At 48.8% G+C, this 24,176-nt stretch overlaps 1 protein-coding gene and 1 non-coding gene across 3 annotated transcripts in view; both read left to right on the top strand.

The window, feature by feature from the left end:
- The window catches only part of CDH4 (cadherin 4), a 475,216-nt gene that overhangs the window by 253,427 nt on the left and 197,613 nt on the right, over positions 1-24,176 (top strand). The gene's annotated exons all lie outside the window — the stretch shown is intronic.
- On the top strand, positions 5,404-5,510 carry LOC122449107. The gene has a single exon (XR_006271909.1). It is a non-coding gene; the product is annotated as a U6 spliceosomal RNA (small nuclear RNA).

The raw sequence follows: 24,176 nt of genomic DNA, 5'->3' as shown, positions 1-24,176 counted from the left end.
TCCTCCTTCAGGTGATCTTCCTGACCTAGGGATCAAACCTGTGTCTGCTGCATTGGCAGGCTGATTCTACACCACTTAGCCACCTTTAAGCTTTTTGAATTAATGTATTTGTTTCTCTCCTCAGATTTGGGATATGTTCACTGACTGTTTCTTCAAATAGACTCTCTGCCACTTTCTCTTCTCCTTCTTAGGTTCCCATAATGTTTAAGTATTTCCACTTGATAGTGTCCTGTAAATCCCTTGGGCCCTCTTCATTTTTCCTCATTCTATTTTCTTCTTGATCCTCTGACTTGATTATTTTGAATACCCTGTCTTTAAGTTCTCCAGTCTCTCTCCTGCCTGGTCAGGTTCAAGGTTGAACTCCTCTAGTGAATTTCTCAATTCCATCATTGTGTTCTTCAGCTCCAGAGTGTCTGCTGCTTTCTTCCTCATAGTTTCTCTTTGTTGATACATTATTCTGTTCATGCATCATTTCCCCAATTTCATTTAGTTGTCTTTCTGATATCTTTTACTTCCTTGACCAAGCTTATGATGGTTATTTGGGATCCTTTATCTGGTAAATCATTTATTTCCATTTCTTTAAAGTTGATTTTTTGAGATTTAATTTGTTCTTTTTCCCTTGGGGCATAGTTGCTTTACAATGTTGTATTAGTTCCTGCTGTAGAAAAAATGAATCAGCTATATGTATACATATATCTCCACCCTCCCACCCACGCCCATCCCACCCCTCTAGGTCACCACGGAGCATCGAGCTGAGCTCCCTGTGCTGCATGGCAGCTTCCTGCTGCTGCTGCTGCTAAGTCGCTTCAGTCAAGTCCAACTCTGTGCGACCCCATAGATGGCAGCCCACCAGTCTCCTCTGTCCCTGGAATTCTCCAGGCAAGAATACTGGAGTGGGTTGCCATTTCCTCCTCCAATGCATGCATGCATGCTAAGTCGCTTCAGTCGTGTCCAACTCTCTGCAACCCTATGGACAACAGCCCACCAGGCTCCTCTGTCGACGGGATTCTCTAGGCAAGAATACTGGAGTGGGTTGCCATTTCCTTCTCCAACAGCAGCTTCCTACTAGCTCTCTATTTTACACACACATCAATCCCAATGTCCCCATTCGCCTCAACACCACCACCCCACCACCCCTGCGCTCCATTCCTTACATCTGCATCTCTAATCCTGCCCTGCAAATAGGTTCATCTGTATTTCTGTGTTTCTTTGTTGGGACTGGCACATTTGGGAAAAAAAAAAATGACTGCCTTTCTCAGTCTCTATAATCTGGCTTATAGAGACAGACCTTCACCAATCCACCAGTTAAAGATTCTGGAGACCTCTCAAGACTTTTTCTAGTGATGATAGTCTCTCTGCTGGTCCAAGTAACCTCCTATCTGAGGACAGCCTGTTTCTACTCAGGACTTCTCCCTAGTTTCTGTCTGTGGCACTTAAGCCTCTCGGGTGCTGGACTGCCATGGAATTCCTTTCTCAGAGGCCCCCAACCCGGCTCCCTTCCCTGTCAACATTTAGGTTCATCCAAGGCAGAAGCTGGTCTCTTAGCCAGACCCCTAAAAAGTCAGAGTATTGGCCCATGTTTCACGCCTCTCTTTCCCTCCCAAGGGAGCAGCCAAGAGTTGGGAGTTTTTAATCAATCATATTCTTCTGTGCTGGGGGCAGGACTAGGGTGAGTAAATGTCACACTTTTTCCTATCCATTTTGATGTGGTTCTTCTTGGTTCATCTCAGATGCAGGACTCTCTTAACTGGTTTCTGGATTCTTCTCAAAGGCAATTGATCTATGTATTGTTATTACATGATTGTTCTTGTGGAAGGATTTGGGGCTCCCTACCCTGTCACCTGGCTGATAGCACTCTCAGTTTTGAAAACTCTGTGCTTGAGGGACAAAATTGTCTTCTGATCCACACTCATCCCCACCGTCACTGCCAGGGGTCTGCACGCTTGTCCCCTCAGGGGGCAGAGTGTAAATACTTTCAGCTTTGCTTCCTGTACTCAGCTACTCAACACGGTAGCCCGAAAAGCCCTCATAGGCAATATGTAAAAGAACGGACATGGCTGCATTCCAACCAAACTATTTTTCAAAATCAGTTGGTGGTGGGCAGGCTGTAGTTGGCTGACCCCTGATCCTTGTCCAACACAGCCGAGGGATCGAGCCAAAGCCCAGACCAGGTCCCATCACTGGGCAGCCCCCAGGACTCCAGAGTCCACTTTTCTCTCAAAGCAGAGTAAGGGCTTTGCAGCAACCACCCTTGTCGCCACCCACCCTCTTCCTTTGAAAAAAAAAAATTCTTGGCCACACAGCATGTGAGATCTTAGTTCCCTGACCAGGGGTTGAACCTGCGCCCCATACATTGGAAGCATGAAGTCCTAATGACTGGACCACTAGGGAAGTCCCCACTTCCCCACCCACCCTCTTCCCGCTCTTGCCATCCTTCTGTCCCAGTCGCCAATGGAGCTGTTACTTAGGCACTTGCACTGTTGCTCCCTGTTCCCCCTGCCCAGAATGCCCTTCCTCCTTATATCCACCTGCTTCACAGCTCCACAGCTCTTGTATGACTCTCCCAGACCTGCTTAGACTGCCATCTGGGAGGTTTAAACACAGAAATGTATTGTCTCATAGTTCTGGAGGTTGATGTCCAAGATCAAGGCTTGGCCTCCCCAGGCCTCTCTCCTTGGCTGGTAGATGGCCGTCTTCTCCCTACGTTCTCACCTCCATCAGCTCTCTTCTGTGTGTTTAGTCCAGTCACTCACTGTGTCAGACTTTCTGTGACCCCATGGACTGCAGCACGCCAGGCCTCCCTGTCCATCACCAACTCCCGGAGCTTGCTCAAACTCATGTCCATCAAGTCAGTGATGCCATCCAACCATCTCATCCTCTGCCATCCCCTTTTCCTGCCCTCAATCTTTCCCAGCATCAGGGTCTTTTCCAGTGAGTCAGTTCTTTGCATCAGGTGGCCAAAGTATGGGGCTTCAGCTTCATTATCAGTCCTTCTGTGTGTATTCATAATCTTCTCCAAGGATACCAGTCATATTGGATTAGGGCCAACCCATACAACTTCCTTTCACCTTAATCACCTCTCTGAAGACCATGTCTGTAAATGCAGTCACATCCTGTGGTGCTTGGGGGATTCGGGCTTCAGTGCATGCATATGAAGGACATCGCTCACCCCACACATTCTGTCTGAGACCTGCCCTGACCACCCTGTCTGGTCAGCAGCCTGTCTCCTTGCCTCAGAGCTCAGAATTTCCTCATCCTGCTCTCCCCACTTAGCACCACCCGTGCCTACATCCAGCAGGGTCTACCAGCACTTCTTAAGTGTTTGTTCTCTGGGCTTCTTTATATTCTGAAAAATCATTCAAGACCCAAAGCGTTTTTGTGCATACAGGTGAAATCTTCCCATATTTACCACAGTAAACATTGGAACTGAGATATTTGAAACTAGTTGTTGATGAATTCATTTAAAAATAAGAAAAATAAACCCATTACATTGCTAACATAACACATTTTATGAAAAATAACCATATTTTACAAAAACAAAACCAAATGAGTGACAAGAGCAGCAGTGTTTTACATTTTTACAAAACTCTTTCAATGTCTGGAAAAAGACTGCTATATCTGCTTCTGCATTCCCTATGTGTTGTGTTGTTTGGGTTGAAAAATATATGGAAAAATTTAGCCTCACTCAGATTTGTGGTGTGTGTTTTAATCATCTTTTCAGATAATATTGGATACTCTTCTTTGATATTATACCAAAAGTTGATTTGTTAGTTTCTTAAAGGCTAGCTGCAATGTGGGAAGCTGAGACCATCTCATTGAACTTCTCATACTCCATTAAATTAAAATCCATGGACCTGTCTTATGTTTAGAATGAGTCTCTAACTGATGAGTAATTTTAAAACATCATGGATTAGCCTTTTGAAATTGTTGTTTTTCTGCGTTATGTGTAGCTTCAGTCATACAATATTTTAAAAATCACATTTATTAATACCGCCACGAGTCTCATCTGAAAAGTCTTTCATTGTTGGGACACTTTCAATCTCACAATAACAGACACAAATTTTCTGAAATCTAATTTTCGCTTGAAAAAAAGCTCTAATTTTATCACTGGAAACAAATGTTGTCAGTTGTTTTCCTCAAAGTGACAGACTCACTTTGTTCATCTTCAGGCAAATGTCTGCCAAACACTGGGTGATGACAAACTATGGTTTGCCTGTCAGTTGTTCTTTTAAGAAGTAATAATTTTCTATGAAAAAAAAATGTGTAGCTAGTTCAGCTGGCAACTCAAACAGTCACGCAAGTGCTTCACCTCGAGACAAAGAGTTCCCTTTGGTATGTATCTGAACTTTCCCTTTCATCACACTGGATAATAAAAAGAAATATATTAAGGTTTAATAAAATTAATTCTGCTTCTGCTTCAACAAGGACATTCTTTAATGGAATAATGTTTTTCCCACAGTGAAGTATTGGTGATGAAAAACATGATGACTTCATGACCCTGGTTTTTGCCAAGGCACTCACCATTTTACCATTTTATTATGATAAAATTTATATACCAAAAAATTCACTCTTTCAAAATGTAAAATTCAGAATTTTTAGTATATTCACAGAGTTGTGCCACCATCACCATTAATATAATTTTAGAACCTTTTCATCACCCCAAAATAAACTCCATATGCATTAGCAGTTGCTCCCCATTCCCCTCCTAACCTCCCACTCACTGCACACACACACACACACACACACACACACACACACACACCCTAAACAACCAACCACCAACATACATTCTATCTATGTACATTTACTTATTCTAAATGTTTTATGTAAATGGGATCATATAAGATGTGGTTTTTTGTGACTGGTTTCTTTCAATAGCACGCTGTTTTCAAGGTTCATGGGTTTTGAAGTTTTATCAGTGCTTCTTTCTCTTCTATTGATGAATAGGTTTTCATAATATGATATCATAAGCAGAATAATGGCCCTCCAAAGAGGTCTACTCCTGACTCGGGAAGCTGTGACTATATCACTGCATATGGCACAAGACACATTGCAGGTTGAGTCAGTTAAGGACCTTATGGGACTTCCTGGCAATACAGTGGTTGAGAATCCACACTTCCATTTCAGGGGGTGAGGGTTCAGTCCCTGGTTGGGGAGCTGGGACCCACATGCCGGGTGGCACAGCCACAAAAAACAAAAAACAAACCAAAAAGGACCTTGAGATAAGGAAATTACCCTGGATCATCCTGGTGGGTGCAGTGTTATCACAAGGGCTCTTATACAAGAAGGAGCCACAGGTCAGAGTCAGAGAAAGAGATGTGGCAGTGGAAGCAGAAGTTGGGGTGATATGGGGCCAGGAGCTGAGGAACGAAGGTGCCTCTAGACACTAGAAAAAGCAGGAAAGTGCTCGCTTCGGCAGCACATAAACTAAAATTGGAACGATACAGAGAAGATTAGCATGGCCCCTGCGCAAGGATGACACGCAAATTTGTGAAGTGTTCCATATTTTTAAAAAAAAAAGAAAAGGTAGGAAAACAGTTTCTCTCCTTGACCTCTAGAAAGAACACAGCTCTGTGATCTTTTTCAGATTCCAGCCTACAAAACTGTAATGAATTTGTGTGGTCTGGAGCCATTGAGTTAGTAGTCATTCGTTAGAGCAGCTGCAGGAAAGTAATGTGTGTGGATCTATCACATTCTGTTTATTCATTCTTCCTCGATAGACACTTGGATCACTGCCACCTTTGGGCTTTTAAGAATAAACTATTAGGACTATTTGTTTACACATTTTTGTGTGGACATATGTTTTCAATTCTTTGGCATATACACCTAGGAGTGAAATTGCTGGGTCCTATGTTGAACATTTTGAAGAACTGCCAAGTTATCATTTTGCAAAGCAACTACATCATTTTCAGTCCATCAGCAATGTATTAGGGTTCTAATGCATCCACATATTCACCAACACTTGTTGTCTTCTGGGTTTTGTTTAAATTATTATTACATCGATTCCTATTCATAGTAGACGTGAAGTGGTAGCTTATTATGGAAAGGCTGAGAGCCAAAGAATAGAAGCTTTCAAATTGTGATTCTGGAGAAGACTCTTGAGAGTCCCTTGGACTGCAAGGAGATCAATCGTAAAGGAAATCATTCTTGAATATTCTTTGGAAGGACTGATGCTAAAGCTGAAGCTCCAATAGTTTGGCCACCTGATATGAAGAGCTGACTCACTGGAAAAGACCCTGATGCTTGGAAAGACTGAGGGCAAGAGGAGAAGGGGGTGACAGAAGACAAGATGGTTGGATGGCATCACCAACTCAGTGGGCATGAATTTGAGCAGACTCTGGGAGATAGTGGAGGACACAGGAGGCTGGCATGCTGCAGTCCATGGGGTCACAAAGAGCTGGACATGACTTAACAACTGAACAACAACAACAGCTCATTGTGATTGTGATTTGCTTGGGTTCTGATGGGTCCACAATAATGATATTGTTCATCTTTTCATTCACTTATCTGCCATCTGGGTCTCTGGAGAAATATCTATTCAAGTCTTTTACCCATTTTTAATTGGGTTATCCATCTTTTTGCTATTGAGCTGTAAGAGTTCTTTATGCATTCTGGGTACAAGTTCATTATTAGATATGTCATCTGCACATATTTCCTCCCCAGATGCTCAGGTCTCTGATCTATGAGTGGTGTATGGGGGAAGGGAGCCCCAGACCTCTCAGCCACACTGGCCTGGAACAGCCATTCCACACCACAGAGCTTGGGGGAGGTTTGAGGAATGTTGGAGTCCTACTCCTCCCAGAGAGAACCTGCTGCCCTAAACGGGGAACTAGAGGGAGGAAGCCCTGTCTTCTTGGCCACACCCACGTGGAGTAGGCTTTTCCTCTTGATGACCTGGAGGGGCAGGGTTAAGGTTAAGGAGCAGGTGGTCTCAAAGACTCAGACTCACACTGTTCCTACTGTGATTTAGGACCTTTGCCTGAACGAGTGTTTCTCCACTTGGTCTATGTTCTTAGGACAATTTCCAAAGATGCTGAATGATTGTTTATTAAATACTTTTACCAGTTACATTTGTTTCTCCGGGGAAGGAGTCTGTGGGGTCCTCACACCTCCATTCCAGAACTCTCTAGGTTCAATATCTTATTATTATTATAAAAATCACTGGACATTGCAGAGCCCCTGAAAGGGTTTTGAGGAAGCTGTGAAATCACAGGAAACGTGTGCCCCGTTGGAGTAGAAGCATTGCAGGGACTTGCGTTGTTTGCTGATGTCTCCCAGACACACAGCAGACCTGCGTGCCTGCTCACTCAGTCATGTCTGACTCTGTGAGACCCCATGGACTGTAGCCCACCAGGCTCCTCTGTCCGTGGGATTCTCCAGACAAGAATACTGGAGTGGGTTGCCATTTCCTCCTCTAGGGGATATTCCCTACTGAGGGATGGAACCTGTGTCTGCTACATTAACAGGTGGGTTCTTTATCGCTGAGCCGCCAGGGAAGCCCCCATGGCAGACACTGTGTATTTACTGAAAGAAGGAGCCAAACGTCCAGGTGCACGTGGAGGTGCAGGCTCAGAGGTGGGAAGCACAGCTGGGGTGGGGGTGGGGGTGAGGTCATCTGCAGCCCTGGGAGGAGCCAGACCCCATGAGCACCTGAGAAGGGGCTGAACACGGGGTCATCTGCTGTGAGATTTTTTCAATCTATCTCAGTAACTGCCCCACTGCTGCTCCGGGAGGAACAGGCCCGCCTCTGAGAAGGAAGAATCGACTCACCTCCTCCCGCAGCAGGAGTTTCCAGAATGGCCGGTTCCCTGGTGTGTAAACAGGCTCAGAGAACAGCCCACTGTAGCTCAATGAGACCCTGAGCCCCTCCCAGCCCTGAGCACCCGCTCCATTGGGGCTCTGGGCCCCAAGGACAGAACACACCCTGGACTGTGCTTCTGTTTGCTTTCTCCATCCTGCGTGGCGCCAAGGAGCCTCATAGAATGCTCTCTAATTGATAAAATGCAGCAGGAGGAGTAATGTGCCGCTTTAGGAAAGGACCTCAGCGCTGACGCCAGGTGTTAAACACGGCCTGTGTCAGCTGAGCCCTGGGCCCCAGGGCCGGCCACACGGGCACAGTTCCTTTTCAAGACCAATAAATAGGATAGAGTTAATAGCTAGTATCTGAGAACTTTGCACCCGTTGTTTCACTAAATCTTCACTGTGGACCCATCCATCCGTTCACCCAATATTTACTGAGTTCCTGCTTTGTGTCTGCATTGGCCACTCACTGGGGATGTAAACCATGACCTGCAATTTGGGGACTGTCGTTAGGCCTGAGTTGCGTAACAGGAAATAGGTAAAGAGAGGTCAGTAATGGTTTAAGTTGGCTCCCTGTGACCTCCTGGTCCTCTCCTTCACAATTAGGAAACCCAAATGCCATTGTCTTCCTAAAAGCGTTAAGGGATTAATCAACCCCCCTGCCAGCGTCCACTGTGTACACCCCCCCACCCGGCCTACCTCTCAGGCTCTGCACATAGGAAGGACTGGGTGCCGGGCAGCCTCTCAGCCCGAGTGTCCAGTCTCATCAGAACCACGGGAAGTTCTCCAGGCAGACTCCCTCACTGGAGTGTACAGGCAGGCACCTTTCTGAGGCCCCATGAGCTGCCTGAGTGAACTCCAGAGGCCATTCCCCACAGAGAAGCCTGAGAAGAGAGAAGGGGGCTTGTGAGGGAATCATGGAATTGATCATGGGAACCCCGTCCAATCATGGGAACCCCGTTCCTCCCTGCTGTCCCATAGAACAAACAAGAAGCATACAGGAGTTAACCGTTCTTTCTTTAAGGAAAATGTTTTCATTGATTCAAGAGCATTCTATGAGGCTCCTTAGCGCCATGCAGGATGGAAGAAGCAGGAGCTCATTCAGATTCCAGAGCTGTCCCTTCTGTCTAAGCCTTGTGGTGCATCCTACACCGCAGACCTGTGCCTGTGGATTAATTCTCTGGGCTGCTTTTCAGGAGCATGTTGGTGGGAAAGATTGAACTGTTGGGGACCAGGCTCTGCCTCTGACTCAAGGAGATGACCATGGGCTGGGTTGATGGCAACGTTTTCCATAACGGCTTCCCATAAACCCTCCTGGTATAATGTCTGCCCATAAAAATTCAATCTCTTGGCTCAGGGCAAGGAGAGGCCACTCATTCCCCTCCAGAATGTGTGAGCCTACAGGGGGAGGGGGTGGTCCTCTGGGAATATGCGGGCTCTGTTACAGCGACAGCCTGGAACAAACACATCTCTCAGCGAGAGGGCAAGTTTGCCTGAATTGAGCTGAGAAATCTCCAGGGACCAAAGCAGCATTAAGCACTGGGGGTAAAGTAACTCTGATCTCAACCTCTAAAATCATCTCCCTCCCTGCCAGAGACTTCCCACCACAGTAAAACAAAGGAATTCAAGGTGTTTATATTGACAAGCAAAAGAGCCTTCTTACAGGCACTCATGGTGGGTTATCTTTAGGATTTCCCAAGGCCAACACACATTCTCAGCTTGCTGAAGGGGAGGGGTCCTGATCCAGTAGCTCTGGGGACACCGGCCACACCCAAAGGTTGACAGCTCATTGCCACCGGAAGTGGCAAGTCCCAGTGGCTTGAGGGGATGCAGCCAGGTGCTTCCCAAGGGAAGCCCATGCTTTCCAGTCATCTCAGTGCCCCAAGTGTCCGTAGGAAATGCTAACTGGAGGAGCAGAGGCATCAAGTGTGCTGTTTGTAACAAAACCAGTGGCTGCCATTTAGTTAAAGTTGTTTATCATTTAATTTGAAAACATTAAAGTCATAATCCCTTCTTGGGTCATGAGCGCCAGCTCTGGTCTGGGTCTGGGGACACAGTGGTGAGCTCGACAGACGACAGACTGATGTCCCAGGAGCCCTCATGTTTAGAATAGTGATGATGCATGATGTTACTGGACGGGGGTGGTTAAGTCCCCAGTGGGGCCACCTGGGCTTTCCCGGCTTCCTCCCTGTTCTCCCACCCCCAGCTGCTATGTGTCTGTTTCTGAGGTATTTGTATCCTTGATCTTGTTGCCAGATGGACAGAGCTGTGCTGTGACACACCCCCCCCCCTTTAACAGAGCAATGTTTCCAAATGCATACAATGAAACTTGTTGGATCACAGAGGCAAGCAATTATATTGGAATATGGTTGTCAAAATATGAAAAACAAATCTGTGACATAGAAGTGTGTATTTTTATTAACCTGCTAAGTAAGAGTATCCTGCAGTGGCTCTAACACATTCTGGAATTTCCCAGTGGTGCTGACCATCAGTCCCTCAGGCCACCCACAGCTGCAGCACAAGATACAAACCTGGGACAACATGGAGGGTGCGCTGCTTACAGGGGTGAGATGGGGCTAGCTTGTACTCTACATTCCTGGATTCCCTGAGCTCCAGGCACACGCACGTACGGCCAGAACCCCTGGCCTGGAAGGCCCTTCCATCTGCTCTGCCCACACCTCCATCCACCCCTCTCCTTCTGCTGTCCTTGTGTGTGCATGCTCAGTCACTTCAGTTGTGTCCATCTCTTTGCAACCCCATGAACTGTAGCCCACCAGGCTTCTCTGTCCATGGAATTCTCCAGGCAAGAATACTGGAGTGGGTTGCCATTTCTTTCTCCAGGGGATCTTCCCAACCCAGGAATGGAACCCACATCTCCTGCATTGGCAGGCAGTTTCTTTACCACTGAGCCACCGGGGAAGCCTTCTGCTGTCCTTACTCCTGGCATTTTCTTGAGCCCTGGCAGCTTCTGGCCTCACTGTGTGGATCTTCTGTGGCCCCAGGCCCTGCCTCCCACTAATGCCTAGATTTGTTCTCCCCTGTGCATGGCCGTCTGGTCCTGGGGGGCTGTCCAGGAAAGTGGAGCCAACAGTGGACATGAATGGGGTGAGTGTGGGGGCAGGAAGGGCTCTCATGGGACAGAGATGAGGGCTGCAGAGTGAGTCTTAAGCGGACAAGCTGACCTGAGGCTCAGCCCCAACCTGGCAGGGCAGGCTTGCAACAACAGGTGATGATGGGATCGGGGGGCCAGCATGGACGCTGTGACCCCGATTTGGGGACATGCTGGAAGGGACGTCCAACCACGTTTACCCTCCAAGAGGGCAGGCTCCTTTGAAGCAAGCCCCGAGCTAATGGCAGAGGCAGCGATGGATAAGCACCTGGAATCTGCTCCGTGTGCCTCCTTGATCACCGGCCGTGGCCACACCTCCTTCTCTGCATCAGCTGAACCTCCCATCCCTCTTCCTCCTCCTAACACTCTCTCCTATTTCTGCTGAAGCTGAGCCCCACATCCATGTGCCTTGCATGACTCTGTGCTCAGGAGTCCCAGCCGCAGGACAGAGCATCAGTCTTTCCACTGTCAGAGAACCACTGTCAGAGCTGAGCTGGAGTGACAGGCATTCACTCGGGTTTAACGACAGAAGGTGTGAGGCTTTATTGTAATTTAGCAGTGCTCTCTGGTCAAGCAGATGACCTGCCTATCAAGAGATGTTTCTCAAGACCAGCTGGCTCCCAGAATTCCGCTATGAATATGGGGAAGGGGTGAGAGTCGGGGGACATGTAAGAGCATAGCTGAGGTGCAGGATATGCGGTATTGGAGGGATGGGGCCGTGGCCAGGTGAGGAGGGCAAGAGTTGCATGAAACCACAAAGGTTATGTTGCATCATTTAATTTTTGGCCAAAACAACATGAGAGAGGAGGGCAGTGGGGCTGACCATCAGTTTCTGGATTCATGGCTTTCTGAATGCCAGCACGTGGCGCTCCCTGGGGCAGGGAGGATGGGACCTACTCTGCAGCCGTGCTGTCTTCAGGCAGCGCGCACACACGCGGGGTGATTGAGGACACAGACTTCAGTGCCAGGCAGAGTTCCTCCACTTCTCTGCCACAAGGCCTTGGGCTGTGCCTCAGTTTTCCCATCTCCGTGGTGGGAACCTTGAAGGTGCCTACGTCACCAGGCTGCTCTGAGAATCTAACACAGAGTAAGCACTCAGCCAGAGACGTCTGTGTTAATTACTTCATCATAACCTTGAGGACAATTTTTACCCTATCCTGCTTGTGAACTCCTACTCATCCTTCAACACCCTGCTCATTTGTCCTTCCTTAAGGCAGCTCCCCTGACTTCCATTCCTCTCCTGCTCCAAGTTCCGGCACACTCCTGACCTGTGACCTGACATCTATCTTGCCCTCCCGACACCCAAGGCACAGTAGGTATCACTGTGCAGACTCTGGATGACCTTCAGTGGCTGGTTCAGATGCCACGGCCTCCCTGTGCCTGCCTAGGCACCACCTCACCACCTCTGCCCACATCCAGCCACACCCTCTGGGATGGGGGTGGAAGCAGAGGTTGGACCTCTTTGGAGCCTCTCTCTGGCAGGGGATCCTGTCTCCCAGGCCCTTCCTGGCCCCACAGGGCAGAATTCCTAGTGTGCAACATGCTGGGGACATTAGTGAGACTTCCGGGAAGAGGTGGCCTTTGAGCTGCATCAGGAAACCTTCAGAGGAGTTCCCCAGATAGAAAAGTAAAAATTCCAATTCCTGTAATCTTTTTTGAGGGTTACTAAGGCAGATAAGACAAGCAAAGCCTTTGGTACAGTAGCACACTTCAGGGATGTTGGTATATGCATGTGGCTGTGCAACATACACATTCATCCACATATGAGCACACACACACGGCGACTTCTCCACATCCTAGCAGAGACCGCAGTGTTCACACTGATGTCACTGCTCTCTTCCCAATTAACTTTTGTGTCAGGAGCCAGGAACACAGTGTCTTTAAGCCCCGGAGGGAGACTCCTGAGACGGTGACTGCCTGACAGTGAGGCCAAGAACTTACGCGGAGGAGGCGGTGCAAACATAATTGCGGCGTCGCCTTGCGGCCCTGCTCGGCCCTACACGGCCCTGTGCCACTAATGAGCCTTCCTGGACAGTGAGGCTGGTCCCCGGTGAGGCCCAGTCCTGGGAGGCAGCTCCAGTAACTGCAGGGGAGCACAGGACCCGGACTGGGAGCCATCTGGCAGTGTAAAAAACGCTCCTCTGGCCTCGACCTGGACGTGCTCCTGAGCAGGAGGCCGATCCGAAGCCGGGAGGACTGCTCCTGGCACATCCGGGAGTCCAGGCACCCCGTGGTGAGGGACATGGTGGGGTGTGGGGGGAGCCCTCCTTCTGTTTGGCATTTGTTCTTCCTGACGCTCCCCCCCCGACACACACACACACACACACACACACACACACGCACACGAGAACATGTGTGCACACATGCTCCGCCCTCCCCACACACACACATACGGATTTTTCGTTTTCATTTTTTGGACAAGACATTTGACAAATGGCTGCTCCCAACCCAGCGGTTCACAGTAATGGCCTAATTATGGAGCTCCCGGTGGACATTGCTGTGGGCATCACTTCAGGAGAAAGGGAACTAAGCTGGGATGCCCGTGTAATTGGGGGAGATGGCGGGAGGGACTGGCCTGAAAACATAGGTCTCATGGCCCACATGGTCAGGGCTGGACTCAGGCTTCCTGCGTCCCTAGCACAATTCCAGGGTGTCTGCTATGAACACGTGGAAGGCGGGGGCGTTGCCCGTGCCTGTGTTGACTTCTGCCTGAAATGGGAAAGACCAGCCCATGAGGTCAGGGGGTGGGCCTGGAAGTGACGCGTCCTAGAAAGGAAAAGAAATGAACCTCAGATCGGACTCAAGTTAAGTGGCTCTGGTGGCCTTATATGGAGAGGCTGGTGGGGAAGGGCACGAGGCTCATATGCCACCACCTCCAGCTTGGCCTCAAGGTCCCTGCTGTGATACCTTGTCGAGGGCGGGAGGGGCTGGGGTGTCCAGAAGAGATTTTTCTCACTGGCCTTCAGGAAGCTGGTCCAGAGGCCTGACAGGCAGCTTGAGGCAGGACAGAGAAGGGACAGAGCATGGGGCTGGCCATGGCCAGTGGCGGTAATTTGTCCATTTCTTGGTCTGTTAACCTTTACAATCTTGTTTTAACACCGTCGCTGTTTTAATCTGCCTTTGCCACTCAGCCCCGAAACACAGAGGCTCAGCTGATTACACAGACGTGACGGAAAGCAAGCAACGCTCGGCTGAGGGCCGTGGGTCTTCAGTGGACACATCCACGGAGGTGGAATTGCCCCAGGCCCAGGAGGCACTGGCCAAGATGTTTTCCTTTTTAACATTTGTCTGCTTTTTTCCTTTTGTAAAAGTGCTCAGTAATATCACGATCTTCTGGAATGCAAAAAGACTTTTTAAAAATCAGAAAAGCTTTTTGATTCCATTTAAGAAGAAATAAAGTCCTGTTTCAAAAACACATTTGGTGACCCACACTCATTACTTATGATTTTCTCATGAATTATTTTCCTCACCATCTCTTTAAAATGGACATAAAACCTAACTAACATGGTCATGCGAAAATGGGGGAGATGACATACAGTATGGTTGGCAGCCATGAAATCTGCATTGATGTAATAAGATTCAGTAAAATGTGTGTGACTTTTTGGGCTTCCCAGGTGGCTCAGCTGGTAAAGAATCTGCCTGCAATGTAGGAGACCTGGGTTCGGTCGCTGGGTTGGGAAGATCCCCTGGAGAAGGGAAAGGCTACCCACTCCAGTATTCTGGCCTGGAAAGTTCCATGGACTGCATAGTCTATGGGGTCTCAAAGAGTCAGACACAACTGAGCAGCTTTCACATGGGTATACATGGTAGGTGGCACTAGTGATAAAGAACCCACTTTCCAATGCAGGAGATTTAGAGACACGAGTTTGATCCCTGGGTCGAGAAGATCTGCTGGAGCTCAATCTCTAGGTTGGGAAGATTCCCTGGAGGAGGGCATGGCAACCCACTCCGGGATTCTTGCCTGGAGAATCCCATCGACAGAGGATCCCAGCAGGCTACAGTCCCTAGGGTCTCAAAGAGTCAGATATGACTGAGGCGACTTAGCTCGCTCACTCATGTGACTTTTTGAAGGAGTTTTTCTGCAAGGAGACTAGTGAAAGCCTCTGTGGAAGCCAGAGTTAGGGAGGGACTGGCAGCCTGGATCCTCTCTGGGAGAGAGTCCTCCTTACCTGGGCTAGGGCCCTTGAGAGCCTTCTAAATCCTGGCTGAGTTTTCATCTGGGCCACTCAAGGTGCCTCTAGGAGGCTTTCATTAGGAATAAGAAAGGGTTTTCATTGGCGGGTGCCTGGTGCTATGCATTTGTTTCATGGCCAGTTTGGAGCACTGGCCTTGTCCAAGTCTGACCTGCTGGGTCGGCCTCCCTCCCGACAGGAGCACTCAGTCTACACCTGCTCCATCCAGCTTCCCTCCTGCTTTTCCACATTCCAGGAACTCTACCCTTGTTAGGTTTCAAGCAGCACCGGTGTGAAAATGAGTGTTTTCCCTCCAAGTCTGTCCCTCTCCACCCCTGAGTGGCCACTGTGTCCTGGGCTAGAAGAGAGGAACCCAGCCTTCTTTGTGCAGCCCTCTAACAGACACCCAGTCCAGCACACACAATTTGGGAAAGAGCAGATTTATTTTTAAGCCACACCAATTGGCAGGGGAATGTCTTGATCATGTCTAGAAAGTGCTAACAATAAATTTACCCAAGGGCTCCAGTCAAATGGGAAGTTGCAGCTGTCATTTTGAGAACAAATAATATCAATGGGTCCATTAAGAGTCCTCCCTGCCAACAGGCTGGCCCACTGTTTGTCCAAATGGAACAGCCCCAAACACCAGCGGGTGATTGCCAGGGCCGACCACTGCACCCAGGAGTTGTCAGCACCCTGGACAGAGCTCTGCAGCCTGCAGCCAGGGGTCTCAGTTTCTGGGACTCCTGGCTAGACTGTCACTGTCCCCTCAGCCTGTGGAGCTGTGGCCTGACTCTGGAGCATGGTTGTTTCTCACATAGTTTTGCTCTGTGATGTAGGAATGTTTGACACGACCCATTGCCGTTTTCCTCACCTCCTCTTATTTTATTCAGCTTCCCTGCGGGCTCAGTGGTGAAGAATTTGCCTGTAATGCAGAAGACCTGGGTCCAATTCCTAGGTCAGGAAGATCCCCTGGAGAAGGACATGACAACCCACTCCAGTATTCTTGCCTGGAGAATCCTATGGACAGAGGAGCCTGGTGGGCTACAGTCCATAGGGTCACAAAGAGTCAGACACGACTGAGCGACTAACACTCATTTTATTCAAGTGGTGGATCCTGCAGACTTGCATGCAGGACACTCACTCTTGAGTCACTGGACGAACCACCTGCACTGCATCAACCTCACTCTGTGATTGGCCCTCGTGGCCAGCAGGACACCGGCATCACTGCTGAGGGTCCCTGGAGGCATTTCCCCATGAAGCCGTCATGCGTTCATCCAGACTGGGGACAAGCAGGACCTCAGGTCAGAGAGTAGATGTTCATGTTCCGTGCAGGGCCAGGCCTGGTTGCCAGGCTTGGAGGCCACCGCTGCAGCATTGGCTCTGCGGCAGCTGCCCCAAGACCTGTCCAGCAGTGCCAGCTCTGCAGCCCCATGCCCAAGCCCAACACTGGACATCGAGAGCCATTCCCAGTTCCTCCAGCTTTTGCTAAATCCCACACTGCTTTCCCCTCTCAGGCTTCAGAGCTCCATGAACTCCTCAAATGCCAAGTGTCCAGGGCATGCAGTTATGGCTTTTGAAATTAGTCCAGTCAAGCCTTTATAGGGAGAATGTCTCTTTCTGTCTTATTACTTGGAAACCAAACACATATGAGTGTTCTAAAGATTCTCATTGCCTTCACTAGTACCTACTGATATGACTGCTGCAAAGGCTTGGTTTCGCCTGCTTTGGAATCACCTCTAGGGTTTTCTGCACTGAGGAACCTTTGTCTGGTGCTTGTATGGGGCTTTGTACAGGCTGCTGACCTGGGAGATAGAAGGCCACCTCCACCTGGCACCTTGCTCTCAGTTTGGTTTATTTCTTACGTACTTTTTGGCAGCGCCTCCCAAGTTGAAGCAGATGTGAAAAGAAGAGTTTGGTGATGGCCCTCCTCTGAGAAGATCTATTTTAATGCAGCAGTAGAGGTAGGGCAGGAAATGAAGGAGGAGAGACGGAGAGGGAGGCCTCGCGTTCTTGTACCTGATACACAGAACGCTTGTCCTGTAGAAACCAGACGTGGAACAAGCACAGTACCTCTTGTGTTCTTGAATCCAGTGGGCCCTGGGGGCCTGTTTCTGCTTCGATGAGCATTTCTGTGATTCACATCTTCTCACACACTTAGTTCCCATTTGACTTACACCCTGTCTGTGAATTCTCTACTTGCATCCCTTGTGATTTTAAGAATTTAGTTGGTCCTGCCTTTTCCTTGTGGTTTTGCAAAGGTTTCTTAGGTAGCATTCACATTATTGATTTTACAAGATGGAATGTCTCCAACTGGGTACACATAGGGTGACTTTGTCAATTGTGGATGTTACTGAAGAGAAGTCCTTCATTCTGTTGCCAATGTTTAGACTCTCGGGTCTTATTTAAAGACTCTCTCCTCATTCCCAAGTCACAAACAGCCCCCTCCATCTTTGATCATTGATGTTACGGTTTTGTGTGTTGCACAGAGCTCTGCGACCCTTGAGGACTTGGCTTTTGCATTTGGTGTGAGGAAGGGGTCACACACAGACTTCTGTCTCCAGGCTCTCCTTTCTCTTGTCTGGTGCTTGACCATTTCTTCTTCCACCTCATTTTTTTCTACAGAGAACTCAGCATTCAGAAGCCTCTATCGCTCCCTCTGTGTTGTATGTGAAGCAGAAAATGATGTGGGAGCAGCCCTCCACACCTCTCAGAGGCAAGCAAAGGTGTGATCAGGGGTCCTGCTTGCCCAGGGATATGGGTTTTTGATCTCATGCTTCTCATGCACCTGCTTAGAGAAGGTTCATCTGTTCTCCCCTCCAAGTGCTCCGTCTTGAAAAATACAGGGTTTTCCTTCTCTCTCCCCAACCCTCACTTTCTGTCTCCATTTCACTGTCCCAGCCTCATTACCACAGCCCCCAGTCTTCACCCCAGTGCTTCAGAAAGCTAACACGCCTTCAGAGGGGTTTAGAAATCAGAGCCAGCTTAGAGAGACACAGCCGCCCTCCAGGCAGAGCGAACCCAAGGCTGCAATTCAAGTATCCAGAACGGCTCCTCTTGAAGTGCAGGGACCCCCACCTGCATCACAGACCCAACCAGACAGCCAATGATCAGCAGCAGAATAAGTGCAAGGTGGCAGTGTCCCCACTCCTTGAATCATCCTGGAAACACGCCAGCATCAGGGTGAACATGCATCTCCTTTCATCATCTCCACACTGGTGTTAGTAAGAGTCACTTGTAAACTCTTATACTTGCAAAACTTGTACACCTCTGAGCAGAATCCGGGATGCAACACTAGAAAAAACGGATAAAAGGCTTCAAAAGAAAAGTGACTCTAGTGACCTGGTTGCCTAAACCACTAGGGAAATAATTAATTCCAGGAGGTAAAAAGGAGAGGAGCAGCCCATCTGGGAGGTCCAGCCAAGCATGGCTCCACCCCTCCTGTCAGCATCTTGGGCTTCCTTGTGGACAGGTGTGTGTGGCCAGCCTGCTCCCAGGGCCCAGGATACACAGTCTATGGGCTCTTTGCAGCTTGTTTCCAATACCCTTGAAAGTTCAGATCGGGGACAGGGCAGTGGGAGAGGGGTGCCTGTTTGTTTCCCCATGGCAGCTGCTGGTGCTTGATTTTCCAGATGTGCTGCAGCTTAAATGTGTACATGTTTTGGGGTCCCTGTGAGCACTGAGCCTGTGAGTCTCTGATACAGCTGTCTCATCCTGTAGAGGCAGGATCTGCCAGGAGGTGGGAATGGCCGAGAGGAGGTGAGCAGTAGAATGAGAAATACATTTGAGGACTTCCCAGATGGTTCAGAGACTAAGACTCTACATTCCCAATGCAGGTGGCCTGGGTTCAACCCCTGGTCAGGGAACCAGATCCCACATGCTACAATTAAAGAATTCACTGAGACCCAGCACAGCCAAATAAATAAGTAAATAAAAATAAATGATTTTTTTTTTTTGTTTGGTCTTTGTCCCCGATCCCTGGCACAGGGCCCCTGGAAGTCTTGGAACCTCCTGAGTGGTGGGAGTAACTTTAGATCCTCATAAGGACCATTCTCCATCCCCCCGAGTTTACACTAGTGAGGAGATTTAGTGCCGGTCCCTGGAGAACCTCAAAGGGGCTGCTCACCAGAGAGAACAAGTGCTCAGAGGGTTTGGACTTTCAGCCCCACCTGACCACCAATCTCCAAGAGGGGAGGGGGTGGGGCTGGAGGTTGAACTCTATTAAAAACTCTGGAACCCTGAGATTCCTGAGAGCTTCCCAGCAGTGCGGGAAGGATGGGGAGCCCAGAAACAGCATGGAAGTTCTGCCTCCACCCATACCCTTGGCCTGTGCATTTCTTCCATGTGACTGAGCCTGAGATGTGTCCTTTATAATAAGCCAGCAAATGTATTAATAGGTAACGTTCTAGCAAATTATTGAACCTGATAAGGGGGTCATGGGAACCCCCAGTTGATCAGAAGAAAAAATTGACAACCTAGGACTTATGACTGTGTCTAAATTAGGGAAGGTCTCGTGGGACTGAGCTCTGAACCTGTGCGGTCCGAGTTCTCTGTCAGTAGCTAGTGTCCAATGGAACTGAATGGTTGTATATCAGTTCTGTTGCCTGAGAACTGGTTGGTGCCAAAGAAAACACCCCAGAGGGTGTGAGCAAAAAGCTATCAAAAAATTAAACCCTGTTGTTTGGGGAGGTGAGCAGAGCAAGCACCAGGTTCTCATGTTGTAAGGAGGCGCTGTTCTTGCAGACCCCAGGGATGGGCTACCTGCCCAGACCCCACCCGGGGCACTGTCCCTCCCCGCCCTTTTTTCTCAAGTGAGAACTCCTACTGCTGGGCTCTGTCTAGTGACCAATTCAGTAAGAAAACGCTGACTTCTGCTTTCCCAGAGTGTGCAAGAGTCAATGGGCACCCACCTCTTGCTGGCAGAAACCCTTCCACAGTGTCGGAATTCCATGCTCTGGAAATGGATCCACATATTTTGCGTGTTTTCGTAAGCGAGCAACTTCCCACAATGAAAAAGATTTATAATCAGTTAAACCTCAAAGTTCTCAAGTGCAGCTGATTTGCAAACTTTTAAGTCTCCAGTATTAATATTTTGTAAGGAAAATTAAGTTAATGGACAGCAGGTAGTTGGAAACTTTTCTGCTGGAGACACTGCCCTGTCGGCTCCCTGAGGATCCTCGGTTTGGCGTTTCCTCTTGTCTCTTTGCAGTGTCTTAAGGAAAAAGCATGTATCTGGGCCCAGCCAGCTCTACATTTTCCAACAGACCTTGTGATTATTAATGTAGGGATTCGAGAGATGGCAGAATTAATGATCTCGTTAAAAATCAGTGTGCACGAGACTGGGGGCACTGCAGCTTGCACTTCCAGACTCAGGGTGATGGTGAGGTGTGGTCCATCAAGTCGGGGGACTGTCTCTGTCCTAATCATGGCTCCTGGGTTGTCGCCCCTCCTCCCGGCTGAGTCGGGGGCCATCTCCTTTCCGAGGTCCAGGAGTGCAGGACCCGAGCATCTCCATCAGGGAGGAGGGGAAGATCCTGAGTTGCCCCTGTGGCCACAGCCCCACATGCATGGCTCTGTCGTCCCATGGAGACTGGTCCCTCAGAGAACTGTCAAGCGGGGCTGACCAAAAGCCAAGTGCCCAACAGAGGGGTGGGCTGTGTGACTTTGGGGCCACAGAAGAGTCTGTGTGAAGGAACAGCTCAGATGGAACCTTCTCTAGGAAGACACAGGCTGGCAAAGTGCTGGGGCAAGACTACAGAAGAGCACGGAGCCCCTCGACTACATCTTCCTGGGCATTCCCTGCATACTTTTCAGGATGCCTGATGGAAAGGTGACTGCAGCTGGTGATGTCTCTAGTCTAGAAGTCGGGAGGCACCAGACAGGGAAACACAGCTGCTGTCATGCTTGTCTTCCTGGACATCCTTGTGACTGAACAAGCTCAGAGGAAGAGGGCCTCCTCATGGGTGTGGATGCCTAAGGCTCTGTGCCATGATAGTGTTAGAGAAGGTGGATGGATGGGTGGATTGGTGAATGGACTGACAGAAAAGGAGGAAGGAAAAAGAATGAAGGGGCAAGGGGAAAGATGATGGATGCGTGATGGATAGATAGGAAAAAGGGAAAAGGAAGAAAGGAAAGGGAAAGATGGGTGGGTACATGATATCTAGCAGATGATACATAAATGATAGAAGTAGATACAGATAGATGATAGGGGTGATGGATAGATGGATGGATGAGTGGATAAATAGATAGGTAAGGGTAGATGGATAGATAGACAGATGTGCAAATATAGTCAGAAGAAGAGAGATAGCGGTTACTGTTTGCCAGCATGTTCCATAATTCATTAGCAAAGATATTTAAATTATTTTCATTTTAGTCCATTTAATTGAAACCAGCATCTTCCATTTCCCACTGGGCTACTTGGAAAGAGTGTTGTGGTAGAGAGTGATCTGTATGTTGTGACAGATCAGACACAAAACTGAAGCATCCCCTGGGCACCCCAGCAGCTGGAGGGGCTTCAAGCCCTCTTGCCAGCCATCTCCTAGTGAGGGGCCTTCTTCCAGGGAGCAAGGGTCCGCTTCCCTGTGTCTCTGGGTTGATCCCCACTCGGTTTGGTCTCTGTCCATCACATCTGTGGATTTGTGGGCCTCTCTCTGTTTCCCCATGTTCAGGGGGTCCTTGGAATCTGTCTTCCAGTCACACTGTTAATATTTGCTCTCATGCATTTCTTAAAATGGCACTGCCAACATTTCTTTAGTCAAAGGTCAGCACTGAAACTGGGGTTTCTTTAGGAAAAGTCGGAATGTGAGACAGGAGCCCTCCAACGGACCACGATCCCAGACTGGGTGCTGGCTCCCCGGGGCCCCCCACAATGCCCTGCCTGCCCCCCAGCACAGAGCATGGCTGTTGAGTGTGTTTGCCGTCCTGTAACTTCCTCAGACAACTGCCCATCTCCTCTGCTGACAGGGAACATGCCTCGAATGAAAGTTCATTAGTCTATTGAAACATTACAGTTAATTGCGAAGCTAGTCCCCAGAATTGTCAAGTTCGTATTTCCATCTGTGCCTGAGCGCAGCAATAAAGAATGTTTTTGGACAGGTTAATTTGCCTAAAATACCATGCAGTCAATCAGAGTAACAAAGTTGTTGATGCCCGCATCTGTCAAATGGGGCTTTCATCACTGCCGTCCTCTGGTTGCACAAGTTGGCAGAAATACAATGAGCGAGAGTGCCAGAAATGCCATCCAACATGAAACACCCAGCAGCTAGGGGCTGTGCTGGCGAGGAGGGTTCTACCGTTCAGAGTCCGTTTTGGAAGTAGTATGTAGTCATTGAGGTTAGAGACGGCTTAAATATTTAACTCAGATTGCTGGTATTATTTACATGTGTCAATTTTCTATTTTACTTAATTCGCTACAGATGAAAACACTCTTTCAAATGAAGTGTGTCTGTGCTTCTGTCTCACATAGGTGTTTACTTCAAAAATAAAGATAGTTCATGTGTATGTGCATCCTAAGTCACTTCAGTCTTGTCTGACTCCTTGCGATCCCATGAACTGTAGTTCAGCAGGCTCCTCTGTCCATGGGATTCTCCAGGCAAGAATACTTGAGTGGGTTGCCATGCCCTCATCCAGGAGATCTTCCCAACCCAGGGATCGAACCTGAGTCTCTTAGTTCTCCTGCATTGGCAGGCGGATTCTTTACCAACTAGCACCACCTGGGAAGCCCAGATTACATGTATACACTATAATTAGTAATATTAAAGTAGGGTCCCCAAGTTCTCTGCCGACATTAGCTTGGGTTAGTCATCTCACAACTGGGTTCTGTCCTCTCAGGGAAGGACCAGCCCTCCAGGACTTGCAGCAGGAGAGGCGGAAAAAGAGAAGTTTGACTGTGACACTCTGTGTCCTGTTTCACACAGGAGAGCTGGGAGGAAGTGATGGATGGGTTTGCCTGTCTCAGTCCTGCTGACCATAACAGATTCCACAGACAGGCGGGTGAACAACAGCATTGATTTCTCACAGTCTGGCAGTTGAAGTCCAAGGTCAAGGGGCCAGGAGATTGGGTTCCTGGTGAGGAGTCTCTACCTGGCTTCTCACCGTGTCCTCATGGGGCAAGGGACAAGAAAGGCAGGAAGCTTCCTGTGTCCCTTCTAATGAGGACGCTGATCCCATCGTGGGAGCTCCATCCTCTGACCTCATCACCTCCTGAGGGGCTCTGCCTCCAAACACCATCATGCAGGGGGGTCCGGGTTTCAACATATGAATTCAGTGGACATACACTCAGTCCATAATATGCTATAACACAATACTACACTCTGTCAGCTCATGCGTTTGTAGAGGGGGCACACTGACATCAACAACCAAGTTGTCACTTAAAGTGTCTCCAGACATTGCCACTTGTCCCCTGGGTGGGGGCAGAATCACTCCCAGTTGGAAACCTTTGTTCAAGGTAGAAGTGATGAGCAATGGGGGCTGCAGGCTGAAGAGCCAAGTACCTCGGGGGTTCAGTGAGGAGCCAGGCCATGAGGATGGGAGGCCGTCTGTCACTTGGAAGCCATTTGGGGCAGTGGGATGAGTCTGAGCTTTCATTGTGGACCATGCTAAAGTATCTAATCTAATTAAACCAACTAAGAGGCATACCTTTGGGGCAGACTGATATTTAGACTAATGACACGGGTATTTGGGTTGAGTGGGGACACAGGATCGGTAGTGTCAGCTGAGAGCTTGAACTTTGGACTGGAACGGGCCTGGCTTCACATTCCAGCCAGGCCCTGGGCCAGCTGGTGGCTGGGAGTTTATGGAACATGTTTCTGAGTTTCTCCATCTGTGAAATGGAGCTGGGTTGATGGGAGGATTAAACAGGATCACGCCCATGGCAGAGTGTGAGGACACCTTGTCACCAGCAGACCTCTTGTCCTCCTGTCCTGGGACATGGAACCTTCCTAGGAGAACCTTGGGGTTTACATTTCTCCACACCAGCTGGAGCCCCCTTCTCAGTTCCCTTTTAGAATAAATATTGAAGGTGCTAATTCCACTTGTTTCTTCCTTATGTAGATTCCACCCTTTGTCAAAGTGTTTAGGACTCCCACTACAATAGAAGT

This window comes from Cervus canadensis, chromosome 10 (assembly GCF_019320065.1).
Source record: "Cervus canadensis isolate Bull #8, Minnesota chromosome 10, ASM1932006v1, whole genome shotgun sequence".
In the NCBI taxonomy this organism is placed as follows: Eukaryota; Metazoa; Chordata; class Mammalia; order Artiodactyla; family Cervidae; genus Cervus; species Cervus canadensis.
The sequence above is the reverse complement of the archived record's forward strand: the minus strand, read 5'-3'. Positions and strand labels throughout refer to the sequence as shown.